The following is a 25,332-nucleotide window of genomic DNA, read 5'->3' on the forward strand; positions in this document are numbered from 1 at the left end:
GCAATGGGGTACTATATGCCGAGTGAAGATATTTATAATGCAATAATTTGCACCTGTAATTCATATAAATTGTACAAGTTTGTGTGCGCCAAGCACTGCCTCCCAAGCCGTGCATGCAAAGTATGAATGACCCCTTCTGCAGTGTGATTCATGAGCAGATAGCCTAGAAACCCATCCTATAACTTCAGAAGAGGTTATGAATTGCATCAGTGGGGGAAAGTTGTTTTTTTCATCCAGAAAACCCAGTAATTTGTCCTTTACAGTATTGCATAACCTGGCATAAATACAAATATCAAGCAAGGTGGCATTTCCCCTGTAGTGGAATTGCTTTGATGGTGTATATTTGCCATGAACATGTAGATAGCCCATTTCTGTCATAGCCATCTTCAGCATGTTATTTTGCACAGTGCATTCAGCCATAAGTGGTAGCAGAATGTTAGATACCAACTTAAAAGCCAGTGAGTACATATTCCTTGTTTTGAGACAAAGAGATCTCCAAGCCCGGCTTGTACTATTGCCTGTTTTAATCTCCCTTTGGGGCTTGGGAAAGCCTGGTGGTAATGACGAGGCTAATGGGATCTCATTAGTTTGATTCTGTTTGGAATTAAGGTAGGGTATATGGGAATCTTTATCATGCCAAAGTTTAGCAGAGCGACACTGAGCCACTAAATATTATACTTCAGGGTCTGATACTTCAAACCCCCCCCCCAGCATGTGAAAGGAGTAATAAGTCCCAGGCAATCCTCGTAGGCTCCCCAGAATAATTTGATCAGGAAGGTCTGAAACATAGTAAAAAATGTTTGTTTAAAGGTAAGGAAATATTTGTGAATGGGAATAATAATTTGGGAAGGACAATCATTTTGATTAAGGAAACTCTGATCGCCCATGACAGTGGGAGTTTGAGCCATGTATCCATCTTTCATAACAGGTTGTCGATCACTGAGCCATATTTGAGCCAAATGACCTGCTCTGGCTGTTTATGTACAAGTAGATCAAATTTTTTAAAGGACTAAGGGGGTCATTCTGACCTTGGCGGTCCATGACCGCCATGGCGGAGGGCGGCGGAAGCACCGCCAACAGGCTGGCGGTGCTTCCTGGGCGATTCTGACCGCGGCGGTAAAGCCGCGGTCAGAAAAGGGGAGCCGGCGGTTTCCCGCCGGTTTCCCGCTGGCCCAGGGAATCCGCCATGGCGGCGCTGCTTGCAGCAGCGCCATGGGGATTCCGAGCGCCTTCCCGCCAGCCTGTTTCTGGCAGTGTCCACCGCCAGAACCAGGATGGCGGGAACGGGTGCCGTGGGGCCCCTGGGGGCCCCTTCACTGCCCATGCCACTGGCATGGGCAGTGCAGGGGCCCCCTAACAGGGCCCCACAAAGATTTTCACTGTCTGCACAATCGCGACGGGTGCCACTGCACCCGTCGCACCCCTTCAACTCCGCCGGCTCCATTCCGAGCCGGCTTCATTGTTGAAGGGGCTGTCCCGCTCGGCCGGCCGGCGGTCTTCTGGCAGTCGCCCGCCGGCCCAGCGGGAAAGCCGGAATGGCCGCCGCGGTCTTTCGGCGGGAACCGCTTGGCGGGCGGCGTCGCCGACCGCCGCGGTCAGAATGACCGCCTAAGTGACCCATATAATAGGATATTACCGGGTGATTCATATTGCTCCCTATGATTCACCTTAGACCAATTAACGGAGACACTGGAGTATGCTTCAAATCGAGTAATTTTTGGGATCAAGGGTGTGAGATTGACCCCTGGGTCCCTCACAAACAGCAAGATATTATTCACATATATAGGCATTAAGAGGCAAAAGTGATGAAAACCGAGGCCCCTGTCTAGGTGATGTCCCTGCAGCTGTCTGGTCAGATGATTTTTGGACAATATGAATAGAAGAGGATATAGGGGACAAGCCTGCCTTGTCCCCTGCTCTATTGGGAAGGTGTCAGATGTTAGGCTGTTGGCACAGACTCAAGCCATAGGTAGTGCACACTGCAATAAAATTAGGGCATGAAGATTGCTGAGTAGACCATAATGTTGAAGGTTCTCAGATAAAAATGTCAATTCCAGGGAACTGAATGCCTGCTTTGACTTCAGGATTAATTTGGTTGTTTACCGCAAAAACTGTTCAGAGTTTAAATATCATATATATCTATGTGGGACACATTCTGACTCTACAGGGACAACCATGTCCCCAAGTAAGAAGGACAACCTGATGGCAATGACTTTAGAGGCACATTTAGTGGGATCTTTCCCAGGTATAGGGAGAAGAGAGGTGATCACCTCCTGAACTGTAGTCAGTAATTGCCCATCACATAGTGCCTCTGTGTACATATCTATGAGGAGGAGGGTGAGAATATGTTTGTAGGCCTTACAGAAATCTGCACCCGAGCCCCTACCCCTGCTAAAGCAACCACCTCCTCTGAAGAAATTGGGTGATCCAGAAATTGTCAATGACAGTATTCCACCCATACCTCTCATCAAGGTAGTCAGTGATGCCACCCAGGGAACTTGCACCCCAGGAAGCATAGAGATATGAGGAGTACTGCACAAATTCAGCCGAGATTTCTTTGTTGACAGTGAACACAAACCCGTTATCACCCTCTATACTAACAATATTGATCTATGTCTGTCTCTCCTGAGCAACCAGGACAATATTTTGCCTGGACTTTCATCCTTACCATATTGTCTGGCCATTGTATATTTCCCTTAGTGGTTGACCTCTCTATCTGCCAAACCACTGAATTGCTGTAAAAGCTGGTTCTGCTCCTGTAGATGAACCTTTAGGGGAGCACAATCAATTGTGGTTTCCAAAGTCTCTAAAGCGGATTTAAGTCGTGTTAATTGTCTGCAAATGTACCTCAAAACCTCTATATATTTTGCTATGGCTTTCACCTGTATGTAATCTTTGAAAGCCTCGCACATTATATTTCAGGACAGTACCTATATTGAGCAGGAAGTATTTTATAATTGCTGACCGAAGCTCATATTTGAAACTGGGACTAGCAGTGAAGTAGACGATAATCTCCAATGGGGGTGACAAAATCTGGAGTTTGGGTGGACCAACTTGAATTCGACTGAGGAGTGACTGGAAAGAGTGCAGGACAAAGGGAGCACTTCTGACACAGATGTAGTGATTTCTGGAGAGTCCCACCAGTAATCAAGTTGGGAGGACGTTTTGTGGGGAACTGAATAGAAAGTACATTCTCTTACTGCTTAGTGTGTAGAACTTCCCACATCCCGCAACCCAAAGAGATCAATGCTCTCATGTAGTACTTTCGCTGCCAGTGTGTTGTGTGAACGAGGAGTTGCAGAACAGTCCCACTGCGTATTGAGCACTAAATTTAGATCACTATATCATGGTACCTTAGTACAGATGCCTAAAAAAAAATCGGGGTCATCAATGTTGAGTGCATATCCAATAACCAACGCTGGTTTGACATTCTGAAAAGTTCCACCAACATAAGATACTTGCCATCCCTGTCTCACGCTCCTATATTGGGATTCAGCAGAGTACAAATTACTCTATAATAAGAACTGTATGAGAAGAAGTATCAACAAGTCAACTATTTTGGTGCAAAAGAGCTCAGGAGTTCTGGTGCAAAATGCGTCTCCTGCAAAAATGCTACATCATCCGCATAGCGGTCTAGATGTGTTAATTTAATATCCTGCTAGCGGGACAATGGTAATTGAAGCCTCTAATGTTCCAGGTGAGCCATTTAATGTTTTTTATGGGATAGCATAGTAGGAAGATTAACCAGAGTACTGTGTGAATTCCAGGTGCGGAATAGGAACCTGTATTGAGAGCTCTAAAATGTGCAAAACCGTCGTGCAATATAAAATATTGCTTTCCCTTCCCTCCCCATCCACACTGAAAACCCCAACTTGCAGTGCCAGTGCTTCTAAAAGAAAGACACAAGGGCATAACCATACAAGAAAACAGAGAAGGTAATACGAAGACCAAAATTAACAGAAGGTGATAAACACCATGAGACATTACATCGCAGCAGGGCAAGTCTAATCGGATGGTTTTCATGGCAGTCCAAGTCGCACAAGTTGGCCAACACAGTCTAAAAGAAATGTAACGGTGGGGCAAGAATGGTACCTACAACACACTCATCCATGGAAGAAGCAAATATGAGAGTTGTACTACAGGAATGGTAAAAACAGAGAAATTTGGGTGCAACAAATTATATCAGTCATCTCCAGCGTAGGTCTGTCTCTGTTCACCTGGACTGTCACATTTCTGGGACTTCAGCTGTTGATTTAGGAGGTCTCCTGGCTGAAATAGGTAACTAGCAGACTTTGTCAGCATCCGTAAAATTATGAAATAAATTAACTTTAACATCTAGTTACACCCTTAGTCATGCTGGATATGGCATGGAATAGCAGATGTTAAGTCCCCGCAAACTACACCTATACTCTGTGAATTTGCGGCAAGCTTCATGAACCACTGTGGTGAAGTCAGGAAAAATAGATGTTGCAGAACCTTCTTGCAAGCCAATCATAGAACAGTATTCCAATCATAAAAGTTGAGAAGTCTGGCTGTGATCAACCAGGTGCCTCGTCCGGAGGTGACAGGGGCCAAGTGAGCATGATCCACAAGGAATACACCAGAAACCATATTACGGTTAAACAGAGACGTAAGCAAAGACGTCATGGAAACAGTGCTGGTGTGCTTCAAAATCTTCATTTTTCATTGCAAAAGCCAGCACCTGCTTTTCTAACTTGGCACCTTTACCTCTAGTGGCATTAGTGTCACCTTAAGGATCCGATATCCTGTGTTTCATTCCATCTATTCAGTCCGCGTGTCTGTCCATTCTCTTTTTCAGACGGAGGAGGATTGTTGCCAGCGAGTACATTTCGGCATCATTAAACTGTAGATTAGTTTTAAGTTCCAGCAGGATAGCTGTTCTGAATTCCAAAGGTAACTCACCATCGGTGACAGTGAGCCATCCTTATCTCCAAATGACAATTCAGTGCAGTGAGGTGCTTTCTTGGTGTCAAAGACGGCTTTCCCTGCTTCGAATTGCCCTTAGCCATTGTGAATGAGGGCAGTGCAGAATAGGCACAAAAGTCGGGTGTAGAAGCAATGCCTACGGCCTGTAAGCGAGATCTCAGCACACTCCAGATAATAAAATCGCAGGAAGTGGGTCCCAGGGGAGGTGTTGAGTGAACCCGGTTGGGATCAGATGCTCTAACAACACTAGACTAGGCCCAGGGTGAGCACAAGAAAAGCAACCAAGGTAAACGGAAGCTCCCACTAAGCAGTAGCTGTCCTTGAGGTGAACATGGTAAGGCATCACAAAACTCCCAGGCCTCACAGGTCCTCCAGGAGGTAAAAGGATAGAGCGCTGAAGACCCGCTAGAGGCCCACCCTGAGAGCCACAGATGGTAGGCATTATAGAGGACAGGGCAAGGAGCATGAGTTAATTCACTGGAAAAGAAGATGAGGTCTGGTATTTACCTGAGAGGCACCACGTGCCCTCTGCAGTGCATGCCACTGTCTCCAAGCAAGCTGCCTAGTTGACACTCACTACTACCTTTCATTACTCAAGCCTGAACATTGTAGCCACTGCACAGACCAGGTCGTAGCTGGTGCCTGTGGGGACAAAGCAAGAAGAAAGGCTGAGGAGTCAGCCTCAGGTTCACCAGCACCTCCTGTTGCTGCCAGCCTGTGAATCCTGAACTCCCAGGTAGGCAGTGGTTGTGACTGAGGATGTTGCTGATACCAAACACAGCTCAGCGCGTTCCCCCGGGTCTGATGGGGCAAAGCTTATCTTCCCCATTTACCAAATTGATTTTTGACTGGTTATTTCAGTCCAGGCTGACGAGGATAGTCCCTGCCAGTCGGATCTTCAGCCTAGGCTGGCATCTTGGTCTCCTGCGTGGCCACGTCCACACCACTGTATCCTTTAACCACTACAAATATATATAATCAAAAGTATCCTGTTCCATAAACACATTCCTTCGGACAAACTCTTCTTACAACTCTTTTAATCAACTACATTCTGGATTTTACCATCTGCAAGTCACTGGAACAGCTCTCACGATTGTCTTAATTCTTTAGCTCTCCACTTTCTTTATTCCCCTTGATCTCCCTACAGCAATCCAAACACTTCATTCACTCTACAATGCTTTTTACTTTTTACTCTTTCCGAAATTCAAGTAAAGGTCTTCAAAGGTTCTCATCCTACTTTTCACACCACTCCAATTTTCCTGATGCTCATCACTTTTTTTGACCAGCCTACTACAAGTTTACATGTCCAGAGGATAATTTCTAGATTGTCCTCTGTTTTCACTCTCCAACACTTCACTGGGTGCCATTGTAACCTCTTTCCGTATCTCTTATCATTTTCATGCCTTTGACGCACAAATGTTCTTCATCTTGCCCACATTCCTACCACTACTCTGGCTACAAAAATATCCGTCCATCTAAGATCTGTCAGATAGTTGATGGCTCACAGTTTTCTAATGTAAAATCTCTACTTCTTGGCCCCTTCTACCACATCTTTGTACCTCATTCTAACACATTCCCTCCTGGCTCCCTGAAACCATGGCACCCACTCTGTTACTTCATTCTTGAGTCACTTGCCACCTCTATCAGCAAATGTGTCAAGACTTTCTGACTGAAACGGCCAAATCCCTATTCAACACATTAGTCTTCTGCAAAACGGATTACTCTACAAATATGCTCATAGGACAACCCAAAATGTATCTGCCTGTTATGACAATACTAACAATTTACTACAAGGGCACTCTAACTCCCTTGAAAGTCCCACACCTCAACAGAATGACACCAGACATGCTTACTATGCTATATATAAAACATTTTAGGATTCTCAGTCTTGTAAAAGCCTTTTGTGATGCAACTCCTTCTTATGGCTCCTGGCTGGTATCACTCGCTGGATGGTCAAATAATCAGCATATCCTTACAATGAAAAAGGCTCTTGTGCTCATTGAAAGTCCCTTTCCTTTCAGCTACTTGGGCTGCTTCCATGTGACACTCTCTCACACCACACCTGAGCTATAAACTCCACTGAGAACATTTTAAATATCTTAAAACAAGTCTCCTCTCTGGAGGGAGAATCAACTCCGGAATTCCATTGAACAATTGCTACCTTAGTCTCTCCAATGTATAGAAATAATGTAAATATCAAGGAAAGTCTTTGTCATTCTATTAAATATGAATAGTAGTGCTGATGTCTGCTGTCTGACACATGTGAATGTTGCTACCATTATTTCCATGTAAATAGCAGAGCTGTGTGTGCTTAAATGTCATGTCAACTAAACTTAAAGCATCATCGGGTCATCTTTATGTTAATCATACACATGTAGCTTTACCTATGTAACACTTGAAAGTGACTATGTAGAACATCTCCATTAGATGGAAAATTCTCAATAATCAAATAAAAAATAAACATTCAGTCAAAAGACCCACACTTAAACAGGTTTGATGGATGATTGCAGGTTACAGCCCTCCTACCTACAGAGCATCTCTTGTGTGGAATCCCACAATCTGCAGACAAATCTGATCACAGATGGAAGTTCCTTAGAGCACAACAGTCTTAATGCAGTTAAACATGTGTAGTGCTCCTTTCTGCATGTAGTTACCTTCACGTCTACCACCACATCAAAGGCAAACCCGCTGTATCACATCACCAAAAGCCAACTAACTGGCAGCATGACGCTCTCAGTGCCATACCTACACATCTGGCTTTAGTAGGTTCCATCACTGCCCATCAACCTTACCCTACCAATGTCAACAGGATCTGCAGGCCTTTGCACCTTTACACTTGTTCCAACTTGTCTTGCATGGAGATCTGTATCACTGCTACCCAAACAAATTACACCATCCTTGGCTTCAGAGCTCTCAGCAGAGACAGTTTAAAGCAAGGCAAAGTGTTCAATTGCTCAGGGCCCAACCTTCAAATGGGGGCTGCCAGGAAAGTGATTTATCTCTCTCTATCACTTATTTTTCTGTATTTCAAGCTCTTCTCTCCGCTCCCTACTTCTACCTCAGACTTACTCGCTATGCCATCTTAAATATTTTGGGGGCCCAGCCAAGACATATTTTGGCTGTTTTTATGTGACCTCTTTTCTGATAATTTAACCTATAAAACAATACTGTTCATTATCTTGCAATCTTGAATTAGCAGAAAATGGGTTCATGTAATAACATTCAAAACTGTTTCAAACTGTGTCCTAAAACTAGGGGCCAGATTTACAAGGACCTAGCATCTCTTAGTGCCACACTAGCATAATATTTTTATGCTAACGTGGCCTTAAGGAGGCCATTCTCCTTCACCACATTTACAAAGTGGCGCAATTGCGCCACTTTGTAACCACTTGTGCCACATTATACCTGCGCCACGTTTAATGTATGCAAGGGAGGCATTCCCACGCAGGAGGCTGAAAAAAATGGCACAGTGAAATCTGTGAGATTTCACAGCAACATTTTTTCCGTCATTTTAATGCCTGCTCAGGACAGGCATTTAAGTCACAGGCCCATAGTAGCCTATGGGCCTCCCTAGTGCTTTGCTGCACTATCCAGAAAAGCACCACAATATCATCATAAATTATGACGCTATTGTGGAAATGTGCTAATGTGCGCAGTATTGTAAATACGGCGCAACCATGGTGTTGTTAGGTGGGGCAGGGGCGGCTGAAGAAAAGTGGCATATCGGGAACAATGCGCAACTTTCTTTTAGATCTGGCCATAGGTGTCCTAACATACATCTTGCCCGGAGACACAAAAATCCTAGAATGACACTGCCTCTCAGAGTGCTGAATCAGCACACACCCATACTTCACAGATTGTGTAGCTATGCCCATTTCACATAGAAGGCGTGCCAGCATTTTCAGCGCACTAGCAACAACACAATTTGGAAACCTGTTTAAAACACGCTGAAATGAGGGGGGTTTCAGCCATTTTCCTCGGCTGTGTTTATTAAATGATGGCAATTACTGCAAAAGGACATGGTAATGCTATTGCTGTATGCCTTCCACTAAAGACTGGCATTTGAAACATGAGGAAATGAGACATTGTGGTGGCGTTACCAAAGTGATTTTTTTTTTATCGAAACATCTTTAAATAACTTGCTAGTGCTTAATGCTATTATCACTGGTTGGCATTACCACTGTTTTAGGGGCGTCTTCTAAACAAGGGCTGAAATATTATCGCTCTCAGTGTCTGCCCTGCCTTCAGCGGTGCTGATGTGATCCTGGATTTGAGACACCTCGTTTCCCGTCAGCCACTTCTGTGACAGGCAGCAAAAGCACCATCTTCCACTTTGAAGATCTCCCCGCTCATGCAAGCTGACACAGACATGCTTTACAAAAAAACCCACAGCCAATCTGTTGATCATTACTTATTTACAAAGGCCTTCGGGCTGAAAGTCCTGTGCAAAAAAAGGAAAAAAATGAAATGTGTGGAATACGGCTTACCCTATTGCTCTTCCAGCGCCTGGTAAAATAAATAAATAAATAAAATCGCTCCCTTAGGCTACCACAAACCATCACTTTCCATTGCGCATAAAATGTGCCATGTAACAGTAAAGCTTTTAATATCAGTGGCGCATTATATCGACGGAAAAGGCGGGTCTTTGGCAGAGCCTGAGCTGCCCTGCATCTCGGAATTTGATGTTTCGCTGAAGGCTATGACTTGAAAAAGCCTGCACCTAGCACAGAGGACCTGTCAGCTCGGTACCCAAGAGCCGGCGCAGTGAAAGGAGAAGACCCCGAAGCAGCGAAACTTTGACGTGGCTTTGAAGCCTATGAAAACAGTGTAAATAACTCCCCGGAATCATTATCACTCCACATCAAAGCGCCGGCCCACTTTACATAGCAAGCAGGGGCGACACACTGTTTGCCAAATGTTGCGATGCCTGAGCGATGGGGTTAAGTAACTCACATTTTAGTCTGCCTCATTTTTTCCCTTTCTTTATAAGAAGGTAGCGGGAAAGTTTCTCCGCAGAATAAAATTTAGCACCGCCTCCCCAAAACAGGGGACGTTCTGTAGCTCGCTTCAGCAGACTTCGAGAAACAAACACGGCAGATATTTGGTCAGAGGCGTGCTGGTTGTGTTACAGTCAGTGCTTCATTTCTACAAAAAAACAATAATATTCTGTTAAGTGGGGTCCAAAGCTTTAATTACCTCCTCATCACCCTGCATCGTCCCATTCCTAACGTTATGGAGTGCACGTGCCCATTCACTCCTCACGTCCCCTTTAGAAAGCTACTTCTTCCCTTTCCAGGAAAGGGAAGAAGGTCAAGGAGCATATAGCACCTCCCATCCCAAAGAACTTCATGTTCTTTTTTTTGTGCCCACCGGTCACCATTGGGCTCTGGTGCTGCCTGGACGCACTTCTGCACATCTTGCTTCAGGTATGTTTTTTTCCTGTTTTATCTGTGGTGCGGCTGTGTGTGCGCTGCCGCTTTGTCTGTTTTTTCTATGTGGCTGCTGGGCCGTCGCGTTTCTGTTTTTGGTCTGTGGGGTGGGGGAAGCGCCTGGGCAGGCTACGTCCTCGGACAGTGTCCTCCCCGCTGTGCCTGATGGGTTGCCATCAGCTGGAGGGTTCTGCTTGGCTCGGTGGCTGCCTCTCCCTGTGCCGGGCTCAGTGGAGTGCCTACACTTGTGTAGGTAGCTGCGCTCCTTTGAGACGGCCTGACCTTTGGCCTCCTGCAGCTCCCCCTGCTCCCGGGCTGCTGTGTTCAGTGATTGGGTGGCCTAGGTCGCCGCTGGGTGCTTGCTTTGGCGGCATTTAGGAGTGCTGTAGTTTATGTTGTTTCTGGTGCTTTCATGTCTTAATGCTGATTTAGCACTCCTGCACCTGCTTGTGGCAGTTCCACTGAAGATGTCCAGTGGCCAATCAATTGGTGGTCGAGAGACTAACTGGAAGCGTTTGTTTGGCCAAGACCATGGGAAAATGGCCGGACTTACATCTGAATCCCTGTCCGACAGGATGTGCTGCCTTTGCTGCTGATGTCTTCATTTTGGCGTATGGGGTTGTTTTTTGCTGATGTGGCACCATTATTGCACCCCTGGGGCCCTTTTTCCCTTTACGCCCCATGCCTTTTGCGTGTTCTGCTACTATGTGTTAGGAGAAGGCCCTGGTTTCTGTGGTTCTCCATGCCTCATCTGCCCTTAGGTCCTTGTTGTTGTTGGGCTCGGGCTCCTCACATTTTTTCAGCTCTGGGCAGATGCTCTCGCCCTGCGTTTCGGCCACTGTTTCTCCTGGAGGATGAGTTTGTGTTCCTTTTTGGACGTGCTTTGTTTTGATTTTGACTCTGCATTCCTTTCCTGTCCTGGTAGGAATGTCACACTGAATTGCTCTTTCCTATTTGTGCCTTGCTTGTGAGTCTTTGGACACCAGTCGCCTGTGGCCTCCTGGTTGGGTTCGCTGTCCCTCCCACTGACGTCTCCCAGTATGTCCTTGGCCATTCCACTTCTCCATTTTGGTGGAACATTGGGCTTGAACACTGCCTTCCTCCTGGTGTTGTCTTCCTCTGTTGCTTTGACTCTTGGGGTCTGGCTATCTGTATGGTCGCCGTCTTCCCCTGACATGCCCCTTCAGGGGGGTGTGTTGGTGGGGCTTGGCATTGTCCCCCCTTTGTGCATCCCCCTGTTTTGTTCCTCGGCTGTGGTTCACTCCTTGCAGTCTCATTTCTGTTACTCATTTGAAAGATAACAAACGTAAATAAAAAATAAAGGGGTTCTCTGCTTATGCCTTGGTGTGGGGACGCGTATTCTTAGGTGGCCTTGGACGTCGCGGGCTCATGTAAGAATCTCTGTTCCTCCTGTTCAGAGGTGGGGGCTGCTCTCCTTGCCTCTCCCGCTGGCCTCAGTCTTCCCTTTGGGCTTTGGCTCTTGCCGTTGCCGATTCTGTTTTGCCATGGCATCATCTTCACCTTTGGGATTGGTGGTTTTTCCTCTCACTTACCCTCTGGGGGTTCTGGATGGTTATGGATGCACTGGGGGTGATCCTCTGGCGTTCTTTCATGGCTCTGTATTGTGTTTGCGCCTTCCTTCAGAGGCCTTAGTCCTGGGTTGGCGGTAGGTGGCATTTGGTTCTGTATTAGGCATGTCAGCCTGATTCCCTGGACTCTCGCTTCAGTTTCCGCATACAGGAGTTCAGTCAGGGGGTGCCCCCCATCGATCTGGTGCTCTGGGGGTCCTTGACTTCCTTCCTGCCTTGTCCAACCCCTCCTTCCCCTTTGTCCAGTGGGTGTGTGCTTAGGCCTTTTTTTCATGTTTGGGAAGTTTCAGTCCCTGTCTATGGGTTCTTCTGGTGGTGCCAAGTGTTTTTTTTTATGGTCTTCTCCAGGGTTCCGGATCCTCCCTTCCTTCGGCCTGCCTGTCCTGGAGTTCCTGTGTGGAGGTTGACGCTGGCGGATGGTGTAGCCTCCCTTGTCTGCATCAAGCCCTTCTCACTGTTCCTCCTCTGGTGTGGAGTTGTGCTTCCTATTCCAGTGTCTTCTTGGTCAGGGTATTCACAACGGATTTTTGCTTGGTCGTCGACCTCCGATTCTTGTCCTGGTATGTTGTGGACCTTCACCAGATGTCCTCTTTGCTTCTGGTGCCTTTGCTGGTCTCTCCGTGGGATTCTTACCCTCCTTCGCTATCTGGTAGGCATGTCTTCACGTTCCAGTGACTCCTGCTTCCCTGGAGTTTCTGTGGTTTGCAGTGGGTTCCCTACACTGGCAGTTCAGGGTACTTACATAGGCCTGCAGTCCTCTCCCAGGCTTTTCACCAAGGTCCTGGCCCCAGCGATGTGACTTCTTTCACAGGGTATCTTGGTCCATCCGTTTCTCTTTGCTATTCTGCTCCCTGTCCCTCGCTGGTGCATTGTCTGGGGGGGCATTACCTCCAGAGTGTCTCTGTTGCAGGCCTCCGGTTCCTGTGTCCTCCCTCTGAGTCTCACCTGGCTCCTTCTTTGCATATGATGTACATTGGTGCTTTCTTCGATACAGCTCTGGCAGCGTTGTCCTATCCTGCTTCTGGGTGTGCCCGGCTGTTTCTGTCTCTTCAGCATCTACTGATGGTCTGTGAGGCCTCCGTGAGGGTGTGGCTCCCACTTCAGGGTCTACTGGTAAGGTGAGTTTTTTTCCCTTACCTGTTTGTTGCTTGTCCCTGTTGTTGGTTTCTGTTGTGCTACTTTGTTGCCTATTTGTCTTTCTTTCAACCAGCAGCCTTGGACGTCGTGCCCTGGGCGCCCTTCCCTTGGTATGATTGAGCATCATGTCCTCCTTCTTTGGACCCCTGTCTGTGGCTACTGCAAAGCCTTTGTTTCTGTTTCTGCTTCCGTTGGCCTGGGCCCTCTCCGCTGGTGTTTGCATCTGCCTTCCCTGGACCGTGGCTTCCCTCTTCAATCTCTGGTTTCTCTGGACCCCCCTGCAGATGCCAGCTGCCTGGGTTGGGTGTTGGTCTTGGGGGAACCCTTACTGCTCCAGGTCTCTGTGGAGGTGAGCTTGATTATCTTCCCTCAACCTCCTTGTCTGCCTTTTGTGTCTTGGGTGGGGTCCGTTCTCCTCAGGTTTCAGGCTGTTCACTTTGGGGGTTGCTCGGTATTCTGACGGTTCTTCTGAGTCGGGTGTTTCCCTCCCTCCTGGAGTTTGTTCTGGCTCCTTCCGTGTTCAAACAGCTGATGGTGGATCTCTCCCTGCCCCCCTTGGTTGCCTAGCTTCCCCTCTTCTTCCCCTGGTTCCTCACACTGGGCACTCTGGGATTTGATGCCCTGTCCGGTTCTTGACCTCTGTGTATTCTTACACCTTTCTGATCCAGCAGTTCCTGACTCATCTGCTGCAGGTATTGGTGGAGGTGGAGGCAGTGGTGGTCCTTCCTTTCTGGTCTTGGAGGCATTGTGTTCCATCTTCTATGTCTCCTGGCTATGGGGCCGGAGTGGTTTCTTCCTCTGGAACCGTCCTCTCTGTCCATCCCTATGCTTCCACTACCGTCTCTGGCCCGGTTGCATCTCTCGCTTTGGTGGTTGTGAGGACATGTCTCGTCTTTTGATTCTTTCTCTACGGGTGTCCTCTCCCTCCAGTCTTTTGGACGGGTCTCCACTGACAAGGCATGTGCACAACATTGGAGCTCCTTTCCTGCAGGTCTTGTCTCCCGGTTCTACCCTTGCCTGCTGTTTTTCATTTTCTTCCCAAGGTTTTTGCTACTGGATTTCCAGTAGTGCTCTGGAGCTTCCGTGGTTCTCTGTTGGGACTTTTTAGGGGTCACTAGGATGATTTATCCTTTGCTGAGACTCTGGCCGCTCAGTTGTTTGGGGGTTCTGCCTTCTGTATGAGCCTCCGGAGTCAGTGTCCCTTAGATTCCTGGCCTTGGTGTGTTTTTTCTTTGGTGGCCATCTCCACTGCCAGGCGTTGGGGAAGTTTAATGCTCTGGTTTGCCATCATCCTTCCCTCAGTGTTTTTGATGACCAGGTTATCCTTTCCTTGGTTCCTCAGTTCCTCCTGGAAGTGTCTTCTTCCTTTCTCCGTGGGCAGGAGATGTTTCTACCTGTTTCCATTGGGTGCTTATCATTTGTGACATCAATGACATCATTGCTGCAGCCTCACATGAGCTGTCCTACTCTCTTTATGACTGTTTGCCTCTGAAACAGAAACACTGCGGTCCAGATCTACTGTCCTAAACACAACTGAGCACTGTGTGAAAACTTGCAGTGCCTCGTTGTGCAAAGGACAGAAAATAGCACAGGCACCACATTTAGTAAGGTTTGCTTTCCAATGACATCAGCAGCAGCGCTCACGCTAAACCTACCAGTTCTGCTTGACACTAAGCCTCGGCCTGGTGCACAAAGGTGAGCCACTCATGTCTAGCTCAGGATATGTTCTGGAAGTACAACCTCCTGCGCAAATTCCTATGTGTAGGCTATAGCACAAGGATCAGACATGCAAGATGTGTACTTTGGCGTAAACACAGGTTACAGGTAGATGGATCATGTGATAATACACTTTACCTCTTGCTTGTACTTGCTTGTACTTGGCATTAGAATACGAGGCAAAATCAAATCATGCTATGTTTTTGCACTGTTCCACCTCAGACATTCCGATCTTGCATACTTTAATAGGTGGATGATGTAAAGAGGATCGGTGCAGTGTGTGGATCAACTTTCAGCCTAAAATATCTTCTCTGCTGTTTGCACAGCTTAGTATTGCTTGGCAACACACACTGTCGCACAAAAATCAGTGCACATTTTTAGTAAACCTAAGGCTATGTATTAAATATTCTCTTACTTGGTTTATTTCTTTAAAATGTCTGCTTACAAAAAAAGGATACCGTCAGAGTCTGAAACCTCTCAAGTCAATATGTTAAACTGCAATTTTTGTTGTAAATCTGTATTTTAGGTTAGGTATTTGTTAGAAATGGAGTCCGTGGTTGGCTAGGGTATGCACCTAGCCAGGCAGAACCCACCACTCTAGTCAGGGTAAGTAAGTTACACACCAAAGGTAACCCATGCTTACCCCCTGGTAGCTTGACACAGAGCAGTGAGTCATATATGAATTATTTGTGCAACACATTCACACCAGTGACACAATAAATACACCACAAAAGAGACTCCACACAGGTGCTCAGTATCATGATAATGACGAGGTTTTGATGTTATACATTAGACCACACAAAGCAATGCAGGGGAATGGCTCTTCTGGCAAAACAACATGAACTATGAGCATTGTGCACATTACGTAAATGCCACAATCATACTCGTTATCCTGGACAATGTAAGGTAAAAGCAAATGCGACATACAGTAGTGCATGTAATGTCAGTTTGGTTATACAGACAGAAACCACCTAAGACACAAGTTCTCCATAAGCACATCAGCCGCAGCACACTTGCGCTCCTACCAGATATTTTTTGCTATTCAGGGTTTTCGATGTAGGGCACAGCAGCAGCTGTGCGGCTATTATCAGTAGTACAGTAATCTGGAGTTTTCTATTACTGGATGTATCCTTACTACTGAGTACAACCAATGAGGGCTCCACAATGATGAACTTCCTGAGTGGAAGGGCCAGAAACATGCCACCCTCTAAGGTCAGTTTATATCCCGTCACTGCACCAATGCAGAGTAACTTGAATGAATGCTTAGAGCCGCTGGCTAAGGAGCGTGGGAAGGCTTCCTGGTTCCCCTGGGCCCTTACTCACCCACCGTACTCCTCGTGGGGGCAGACCCAACCTCGGGGTGATGTCTCCAGTTGGGGGCACTCAGTGACTTGGAGCATGTTTGGTATCCAGTGCGTGTCACGGGGGTTGAGGGGAATGCAGGCTTCAACAAAGTGCTCGGTCCCCCAGCAGCAAAGGAAAGTGCAGATCCTCTAACAGTGTCTGCCCTTCAGACTTCAGGCAGGATAAGTACTTCACATGGCTCAGTGGCCTGCGCCCACTCTGACTCAGCGGTGTGAGTCAAAGGGAGAGTCGTCCGCTGCCTCCAGTTCCCTTCCTTCCGGGTGAGACCATGGTTACAGTTCACCCTGCGCTGCCATCAGGGCCTAATGTAGCGTGTTGCCCACACTATGTGAAAACAAATTCAAGGAATAGTCCCTCAGGGGCACTTTGCTGCCTAATCTCAGTGAAAACTCCACAGGGCTCCTCAAGCACTGGGAGGAGGCAGTGGAGGTGACAAAGGTCGCCAGGTGCTGGTGCAAGGGAAGAGTGGAGTGCTCACCAGGCACTCCTTAAGAACCACATTTTAAGTTCCAGGGGAAGGTGCTGGGGCATTCAGGTCAACCTGGGAGCCACTAAGCCACCATAGCCCCATGCCAGCACCTGGGAGAACACTGTGGGAAGATGCAAGGCATGCAGCAAGGGGACAGAAAGACCAGCACAGCCAGTCCAGCCGTCCTGATGGCGGTCTCTCTTGTCAACAACCCAGTTTCCTTACAGAGCAGAGTCAGGGAGCAACTGGCTGCAGGGCAACATGCAGAAAAGCAATCCAGATGAGTCCTTTGTGACACCCAGCAGACACCAGGCCAACACAAGCAGAGGAGTTCAGATGAGTCCTTTGCCCACACTACTCCTTATACATCAGAAATGACCACTCAGTCATATATAAGGGAATTCCCAATACAAACCGATGAGGGGAGCAGCACTCATAACAGTGAAAATGGAATAGGCTATTTGTCACAACTAGAACATGTAACACATTAGAATATATGTCCTATCTTTTACATACACAGCACTCTGCCCATAGGGCTATCTATGGCCTACCTTAGTGGTGACTTAGGTGTAGTAAAAAGGGAGTTTAGGCCTTGGCAAGTAGTTTGACTTGCTAAGTCAGTGTGGCAGTAAAGTGTACACAGAGGCACTGCGGTGGCAGCCCTGAGAAAAGTTTGAAAGGATACTTCTGTGGGAGGCACAATCGGCACTTCAAGCCCACAAGTAGCATTTAATTTACAGGCCCAGGGTGTATGGTATACCACTTTATAAAGGTCTTACCAGTAAATTAAATAAGCCAAATGTGTAAACCAATTATACCAAGGGGAGAGGGCACATGCACTTTAGCACTGATTAGCAGTGGTAAAGTGCCTAGAGTCCTAAAGCCAACAACAAAGTCAGAAAAATAGGAGGAGAAAGGCACAATGGGGATAACCCGGCAGAAGGGTAATTTCCAACAATATCAAATGTAAAGATTGTTTTTATGACAAGTATTTGACCAGCGCTTGCTTCATGTCGAATCTGTTACGCATTAGTGATTATCTTAATTAACCCTGCAAAAAAGAATTACTAGCTTAAAAAAGAAAAGCACGGCTGCTGCTATAGTATTTTATGGTGTTGTATGTTGTTAGCATTTGCATAATGCACATTTTGCAGTTGAAATGGCTTGCAGGGCTATTGGAAGTCTGGTACTTTACCACATGATTCTGGTACAACGGTAGCTGACTAGACAAATAGTTTGCGTATGATTATGAGTTACAGGTATTGCCTTCCAGTCCAGTTCTCTGTTATGTGGCTACTGTATATTTATTGATTTGCAAGTGGATGACTTTGGTGTCTATGGATTGGGCCAGAGGGCTTTGCCAATTGCTTTTACATCTTCTAAGTCGATAGACATCCCCACTGCTCGTCAAATGGAGTTGGGTATATGATGTGTGGAGAAAAGGAGCAGGGGAGATGGACTGACTGTAAGATGAAAGAAAAAAACAGTGCATTAAATTTTCAAGAGTATCAGAAACACAGACACTACCGGAAGGGCAAAAGGAGATGTCAATTAGGAGCAGAGTGTGCCTTTTAAATGTCTTTGAAAAATAGACTTGTCAAGACCACTCAGCACTGAGAGTACAGAACAAGTCAGTAGTTTAACTCGGGGATAAGGAGTTTTTTATCCCTCGGGGAGGACAATGAAATCCAACTCAGGATGACAGTGGCCACTAGTCATTAAAAGCTGATGGAACTACAGTGACCTAAATGAGAGGAAAGTAAATTTGTACATTTCCAATCACATCGCCATTGGAGATGAGCTCTGAGATGCAGACAGACTTCTTTCATTCCTTCCACAGGTACACACATTTTCGCAGCACTGGAAACAGCAGGAGCAGAGGCCGGATTTTGGGTCAGTACGTAGAGTTCCTGTCAGTTTATCCCTGAATTTCAACTGCTTGTTCCTGGTCACATTCAATAGTAAACCTGTCGAAGCTCTTTTTTTAAATAGTTATCAACCTTATACAAAATCATCTGAAGGGACAGGAGGCGCCTACATTTTAAGACAACCTATCCCAGCGTATCATCCCCTGAAAATTCTGAATTGTTTGAGCTGTTGTAATTTCACCATGCTCAGCTACCATAAGCATTCTCTATGCTGAGCAGTGGACTCCCAGGTCGCAAGGGTCACACGGTTTACCTGAATCCACTGTCAAGGCTTTCTTAGATTTGCCTAATAAGTCAGATCCCTTGTGGGTTTAATTGTGGTTGTATAATTATTTATGTTCAGTATTTCTGCATAAGCTCTAGTTGCAGCACCCAACAAGGGCTTCATAAAATGCAAAATAGGCAGGTGCAGTAGACAGCAACTGCTGTAAACTACACTTACCAATTTTCAATCGTTGCAGTATTGTAACCACCATCAGCCTAGCCACATCAGCTCAACATCAAAATACTTCAGGTTTTGATACATATTATTTAATTAACTCATCACAAGTAAGTTGCACCTACAAAGCTGAGCTACTTAATCCCAGAACAGCAATGGCCCCAGACTGGTTGTATCATGGGTGAAGCAGTTCAAGAACTTATATTTTGCTTCATCTGATAAACCAGCTGAACAATTCTCGTTTTGGGAAATCCAAACTGTGATGCCTGAGAAGGAGCTGTTGAAGTTAGAGGCACCGGTACTCACAACTCATCCATCCTGATCCACAATGCACCACTGGAGTGGATTCATGGACAAGTTTACTATACCTCTCCAAAATTGGCCATTGAATCAAATTTCGGTCAGAGAAAGGGGTTGCCATTGTCTTTTTCTCATTAGAATGGTGATATCTAGAAGATATGTCCTCATTTATTGATCTAAACCTTCTCTTTTTATACATTTTCACCGATGATAGTGTTGATTGACACACAAGGGAAAACTAGTCTGCAAATTTAGGAAACAAGCTCCTGAGGGCTCCATTTCTCTAAGGTACACTAAATCACTTTTTACAAGTCATGAAAACTTCTCTTTTCTCATAGCCCTTTGCCTTAGAGATAATGCTGAGGACAAAGTCCCAATTGTGGATGTCTGACCATTGCTTATGTTGTAAAAAAAAGACAGGACAGGGGCTCAAGGCATTTTTAGAAGCCCACCACCAGTGTTTCCAAATGTCAGGTATATCAAATTGAAAGGCTGTGTATTTTTAAATTAACAACACTGCCTCTTTCTTCCACCACCCCGGGCTTTTTAGGTCGCAGCCTACCAGGTAGCACACCTGTCTGGTTTGCTGAAGGCATCTAGGGGACATTCAGAAGGTTGACCTAGGAATGCATTTTGCCTGTTGCTTCCCTTTGTGGTTTGTAAATCACATTTTCTGGCTTTCCATGTGCTGGCTTTATTTATTTTAGACTGCCCATCTTACATTCAGTCTTTCCTTTGCCAAAGCCTTTATTACAGTATCCTTCTGACTGCTCCCTTTCTGTAAACAAGCCTGTAAATCTCATCACATTTGCTCTGCATTCTAAGAGCGAGGACAAATGTCAGGTGTTGTCTTCCGAGGGTGCTTCTTTACCTTTCTTTCTCTGACTTCTAAGTGATAGGATTTATACAACAAACTTGCTAGATCCTGAGGGTAGGAAAAAACATTTCTAGCACACAACAATATTTAAATGAACTGTGTAAGTATTTCAGACTATATCAAAATTAGGAACACAATGAAGCACATACATTTGTTGTTATTTCTGCACTGTTTCGGAAACAAATGCTTTCATATGATCAAAACAAATCAATACTCTAGGTGATGCAATTTACACACATTTTTAATGTGTGCACAGTATAGACTTAATAGTAAAACTGTACGTCTGTGTGAATGTAATGGTCATTTCAATTGAAAATGTGTTGTCTGTAATGGCAGTGTGCTACCACACCATGAATACTCTACTCTACTCTACCCCACTCCACTCTACTCTGCACCACTCCACACTACTGCACTCTGCACCACTCCACTCTATACCACTGCACTCAATGCCACGTCATGCTATGCCTCGCTATTCTACCCTGTACTACTCTATGCCAATGCACTCTACGCCACTCTACCTAACACCACCACACGTTTTGCCTCTGCGATCTACACCACTCCAGTCTAGGCCACACCAGTCTACTCTGCACAACTCCACTCTGCGTCTCTGTACTCTACATACAACATGCTGCAACTGCACTCTATGTCCCTGTACTCTGTGCCATTAGATTCTATGCCAAATGCATTTTACTTTGTAACATTAAACTCTATGCTCCTGCACACTATGCCAATCCACTCTACACCATTCTAATCTACTCTGCACAACTGGGCTCTATGAAACTGCACTCTACACCATTTTACTCTACCCCGTTATACTGTATGCCACTCTACGCAAATGCACTCTACCCTGCACCACTCCCCTCTACACCACTTCATGCTACTCTGAAACAATCTACTCTACGCCACTGCACTCTACATCACTCTACTCCACTCTTCACCACTCCACTCTATGCCACTGCACTCTATGCCACCCTACTCTTAACCACTGGACTCTACGCAAATGGACTCTCCACACTGCGCCTTATGTCACTGCCCTCTACTCTGCATCACTTTACTTTATGCCACTACTCTCTATGCCACTCTATCCTACTCTTTTTCACTGTTCTCTGGCACTCTACTTTGCAACACTGCACTCTCTGCCATGGAACGCTATGCCACTGCAGTGCATGGCACTATACTCTACACCACTCTATGCTACTCTACTTTGCACCACTCTACGTCACTGTATTCCACTCAACTCTATTCTGCACTGTACACCCACTGACCTCTCTGCCACTCTACTCTACTCTGCGCCAATGCCTTCTGCATCACCGCCTCACACCACTCTACTCTACGTCACTGCACTCTACGCCACCGCATTCCACGCCACTCTACTTTAATCTGTGCCATTCTATTCTGCATCACTGTCATTTGAGCCACTCTTTTCTGTGCCACTCTACTCTGTGCCACTCCACTCGGCACTACTCCATTTTTCACCAATGTACTCTACTATGCACCACTCTAATCTATACCACTGTATTCTATGATGCTACATTGTACACTGCTGAATTCAATGCCACTGCACTCTATGCCACTATACTCTGCAACACACTACACCAGTCCACTCTCCTTTATGCCACTCCAGTGTATGACACCATACTTGACTTCACACTATGCAACACCAATACTCAACACTCTGTCACTCCACTCTACAACACTCTACTCCACTCTTTGCCATTGCACTCTATGACACTCAATACCGCGGGGAGCGGGCGTATGTGATGTGAAATAATACCTCTTTGTACATACACTGTGGTATAGTGGCGACGAGGATGGGGGTTCATGCACTCACACGGGTACCATAGACAAGTCTAACGTAGGGCCTTTTTCAGACCCACCACTGGTCAAGAAGGTCAGTCTTTTTTACCACTCGGGTGATCACAGGTACCCTAAATAAATAAACAACCGTGGGTGAATTACTCTCACAAACCCTGAATCTCAGTTCCAGAGCGGGGTGTCGCAGTTTTCGTTTATATCCAACTGTCATAACGATATCCCATTTGCAACGCAAACGCTTCAATGTTTCCTGACTGTAAATAATGCATCGGTCCGCATGCACGCAGCGCCGCACGCATTCCGCATTCTCAATTTAGCAACGCCGCCCAGTCGTCCCCGTCACAAACGCAACCCTCTCCTAATCAACATGGCTTTCAAAACAGCCAGCGCCTGGCAGTGAGCCTTGCAACACCATAGATTATTAATCGGCTTTTCCCCTTCATAAATCCAAGTCAATTAGCTGAGATTTGATTTCAATCGACAGGATAAAAGGAAGGTAATACCCAGGTTCATCTTTGATTGAGATGATACATCTCACATATGGCCTTAAGCACAGAAAACGGTACTCGAAGGGATGCTGACAAAAAGAGAATGGCCTGAGGCGAGCTAACCACATGAGCGCCTAGGATTGGTTCCTGCTATCATTAGTGCCACTGATGCTTAAGAACTACACATGGGCAGGACGGGGTGACAGCTGAGACTTTAAAGCCTATGTATTTTTCAAACAGCTTTTCAACTGTTTTCCGTGACAGCGTTTTTTTCTAGCTCTATCATTAACTGCTGACAAGCTGACAGAATAAATACTTAAGCCTTTGAGAAGCTGTCCGACAGCCCCCTCCATTGCGCTTTTTGCGTAGTTCATTGCTTTTTAGAAAAAAATATATACACATATGCATTTATTTATATATTTAGAAGTGAAAACGGAGGTGAGAATGTATGTCAGACCCTTTGTTTCTGAGTAGCTCATGGATACAGAACCGAGTTATCCACGCAGCTCCTAATAGCCGGAAGACCACTGATCATTGTGCGATAGTTAAGTGCACAATATGACATGAGAGGGTCAGTGTTGCAGGCTAATGTACACTGATGTTTTCACCATCGCAAAAAGGTCTCTGCAGAGAGTCCTTCCTCTGAGAGCCCACTGAGGAATATGGATTTTGTTAGATGGAGGTCGCACTCGCCTTCTCTGACAAGGCTCCAATTCACAAACCCATTAAAATTCTAACATCTGATTTGCGTCCGCAAATAGCCAGATTTACAATTGAAAGGAATTAACAAAAAGTGGCCTTGCAGTTGAGGGAGTAAGGGCCAGATGTAGCAAAGGTTTAGCGACTCGCAAACGGCGAAAAACGCCGTTTGCGAGTCGCTAAAGCCACTTTGCTATGTAGAAACGCATTTTGCGAGTCGGAACCGACTCGCAAAATGCATTTCCGACTCTCAAATAGGAAGGGGTGTTCCGTTCCTATTTGCGACTCGCAATGCAATGTAATTCCATTTGCGACCGCGAATGCGGTCGCGAATGGACTCGCAGTTACCATCCACTTGAAGTGGATGGTAACCCAGTCGCAAACGGGAAGGGGTCCCCATGGGACCCCTTTCCCTTTGTGTCTGGCATTAAAAATAATTTTTCAGAGCAAATGGACCACTACCTGCCCTGAAAAATACCGAAACTAAAGGTTTCGGTTTATTTTTCAAAGTGCAGCTCGTTTTCCTTTCAGGAAAACGGGTTGCACTTTGAAAAAAAAAAAACTGCTTTATTTAAAAGCAGTCACGGACATGGAGGTCTGCTGACTACAGCAGGCCTCCATCCCCGTGAGTGCCATGGATCGCTATGGGGCCGCAAATTGCGACCCACCTCATTAATATTAATGAGGTGGGTCTTTGCGACCCCATAGCGACTCGCAGACGGTGTCTGAGACACCGTTCTGCATAGCAAATTGCGAGTTGCAATTTGCGAGTCGGAAGGACTCGCAAATTGCAACTCGCAATTTCAAACCTACCTACATCTGGCCCTAAATCCCGTGCAAGGGGTGGTGGTTTTCAAGGCATGATGACCCTTGAGAGTTTTTGAATGTCCGTATGCATGTAAGGTTGAGACAATTCGAAAACTAATTTCCTTTTCTTTCCCACTATCAACATGGTTGGAGAGATACTCCAGTCGAGTTCTGGGGTAAATGCCTTAAAATGGTAAGAAGTAAAACTGTACATCTCAAAATGTCATAGGTGCGTGGGGAAAGATATTCTGCCGTGGGAAAAATATTTCCTACAGAGAAAACAAAGAAAGAAAAAATATACCTTTGCACAGCGGTGATAGCTTTCTGTAATGCCCACACATAATACCTCTACTATCTCTAGGATTCCACATTGTGAAAAGGCCAAGATCAAGACAAACAAGCTTTTGGCAAAGTGTACAGGACTTTCTTGCATTTTCATTATTAAGCCAGCCCTACTGGCTTTGCCAAAGAACCTGGACATGCTAAATGTGCATGCCATCAACGTCCCAGCATTAGGAAAAGCATGTTGAATATTAGCAGCAACCTGGTGGCTGATTGTGGTTGCTAAGGACATCGACGGTATTTCCTTTAGTGAAAACCATTGCAGTACAGGCCTTTGGCATCACGAATAACACATTTGTTTTACAGTAAAGTAAATAGTATTACAAGGGTTGCTTTTGTATACAATGTATATATGGTATAATGTTTCATATGGTTTGATGGCTGACTACACTTTTCAGATGTAAGACAGTGCATCTTGCATTTCACTGGAAGCACTTCCTAATATACCCAAAAAGATAGTAGCAAGATGATGAGACTAAAATACACCTCTAGGGTTACCAGTGATGTGGTTGAATATCACTCAAGCCATTGGCTTAAGGGGTTTTACCCAAATAAACCAATTGTTTCAATTGGGCTGACCCAAAGCACACTTTCTATGAATTGAGCACAAGATTTGGTTTCACCAGACCTTAAAAGGAAGTCTGGTGATTGGAGTAGCATTACAGGTATTTTCACAGAAAGTTTTGTGAATTCTAGAAAGCCTTACATCGACAATGATTTGTGGTTGTAGACCTATGGTTGTAGATTTACAACTTTATGAATCGAGACCCATCATTTATAATTAATTCAACATTCTTTAAACATTTTGAAGAGGCCACTTTACATTTTGCAAATGCGCAGAGCATTTGCAAACTCAAGAGCAAACCTAAAGCAACATGGCTGTCAATCTTTATTGGAGTCAGACGGAAATTATACTTTTAATGGCACATTTTTATCACTCTGGAGATGGGAGAGGGTTTCAGAATCGAGACAAAACTATTTTTTT

At 45.7% G+C, this 25,332-nt stretch overlaps 1 protein-coding gene across 7 annotated transcripts in view; it reads right to left on the minus strand.

Annotated features, from left to right (window-relative positions):
• Positions 1–25,332, minus strand: part of KCNMA1 (potassium calcium-activated channel subfamily M alpha 1) — a 1,226,483-nt gene that overhangs the window by 234,273 nt on the left and 966,878 nt on the right. The window lies entirely within an intron of this gene.

The sequence above is a fragment of the Pleurodeles waltl genome, chromosome 6 (genome assembly GCF_031143425.1).
Source record: "Pleurodeles waltl isolate 20211129_DDA chromosome 6, aPleWal1.hap1.20221129, whole genome shotgun sequence".
NCBI lineage: Eukaryota > Metazoa > Chordata > Amphibia > Caudata > Salamandridae > Pleurodeles > Pleurodeles waltl.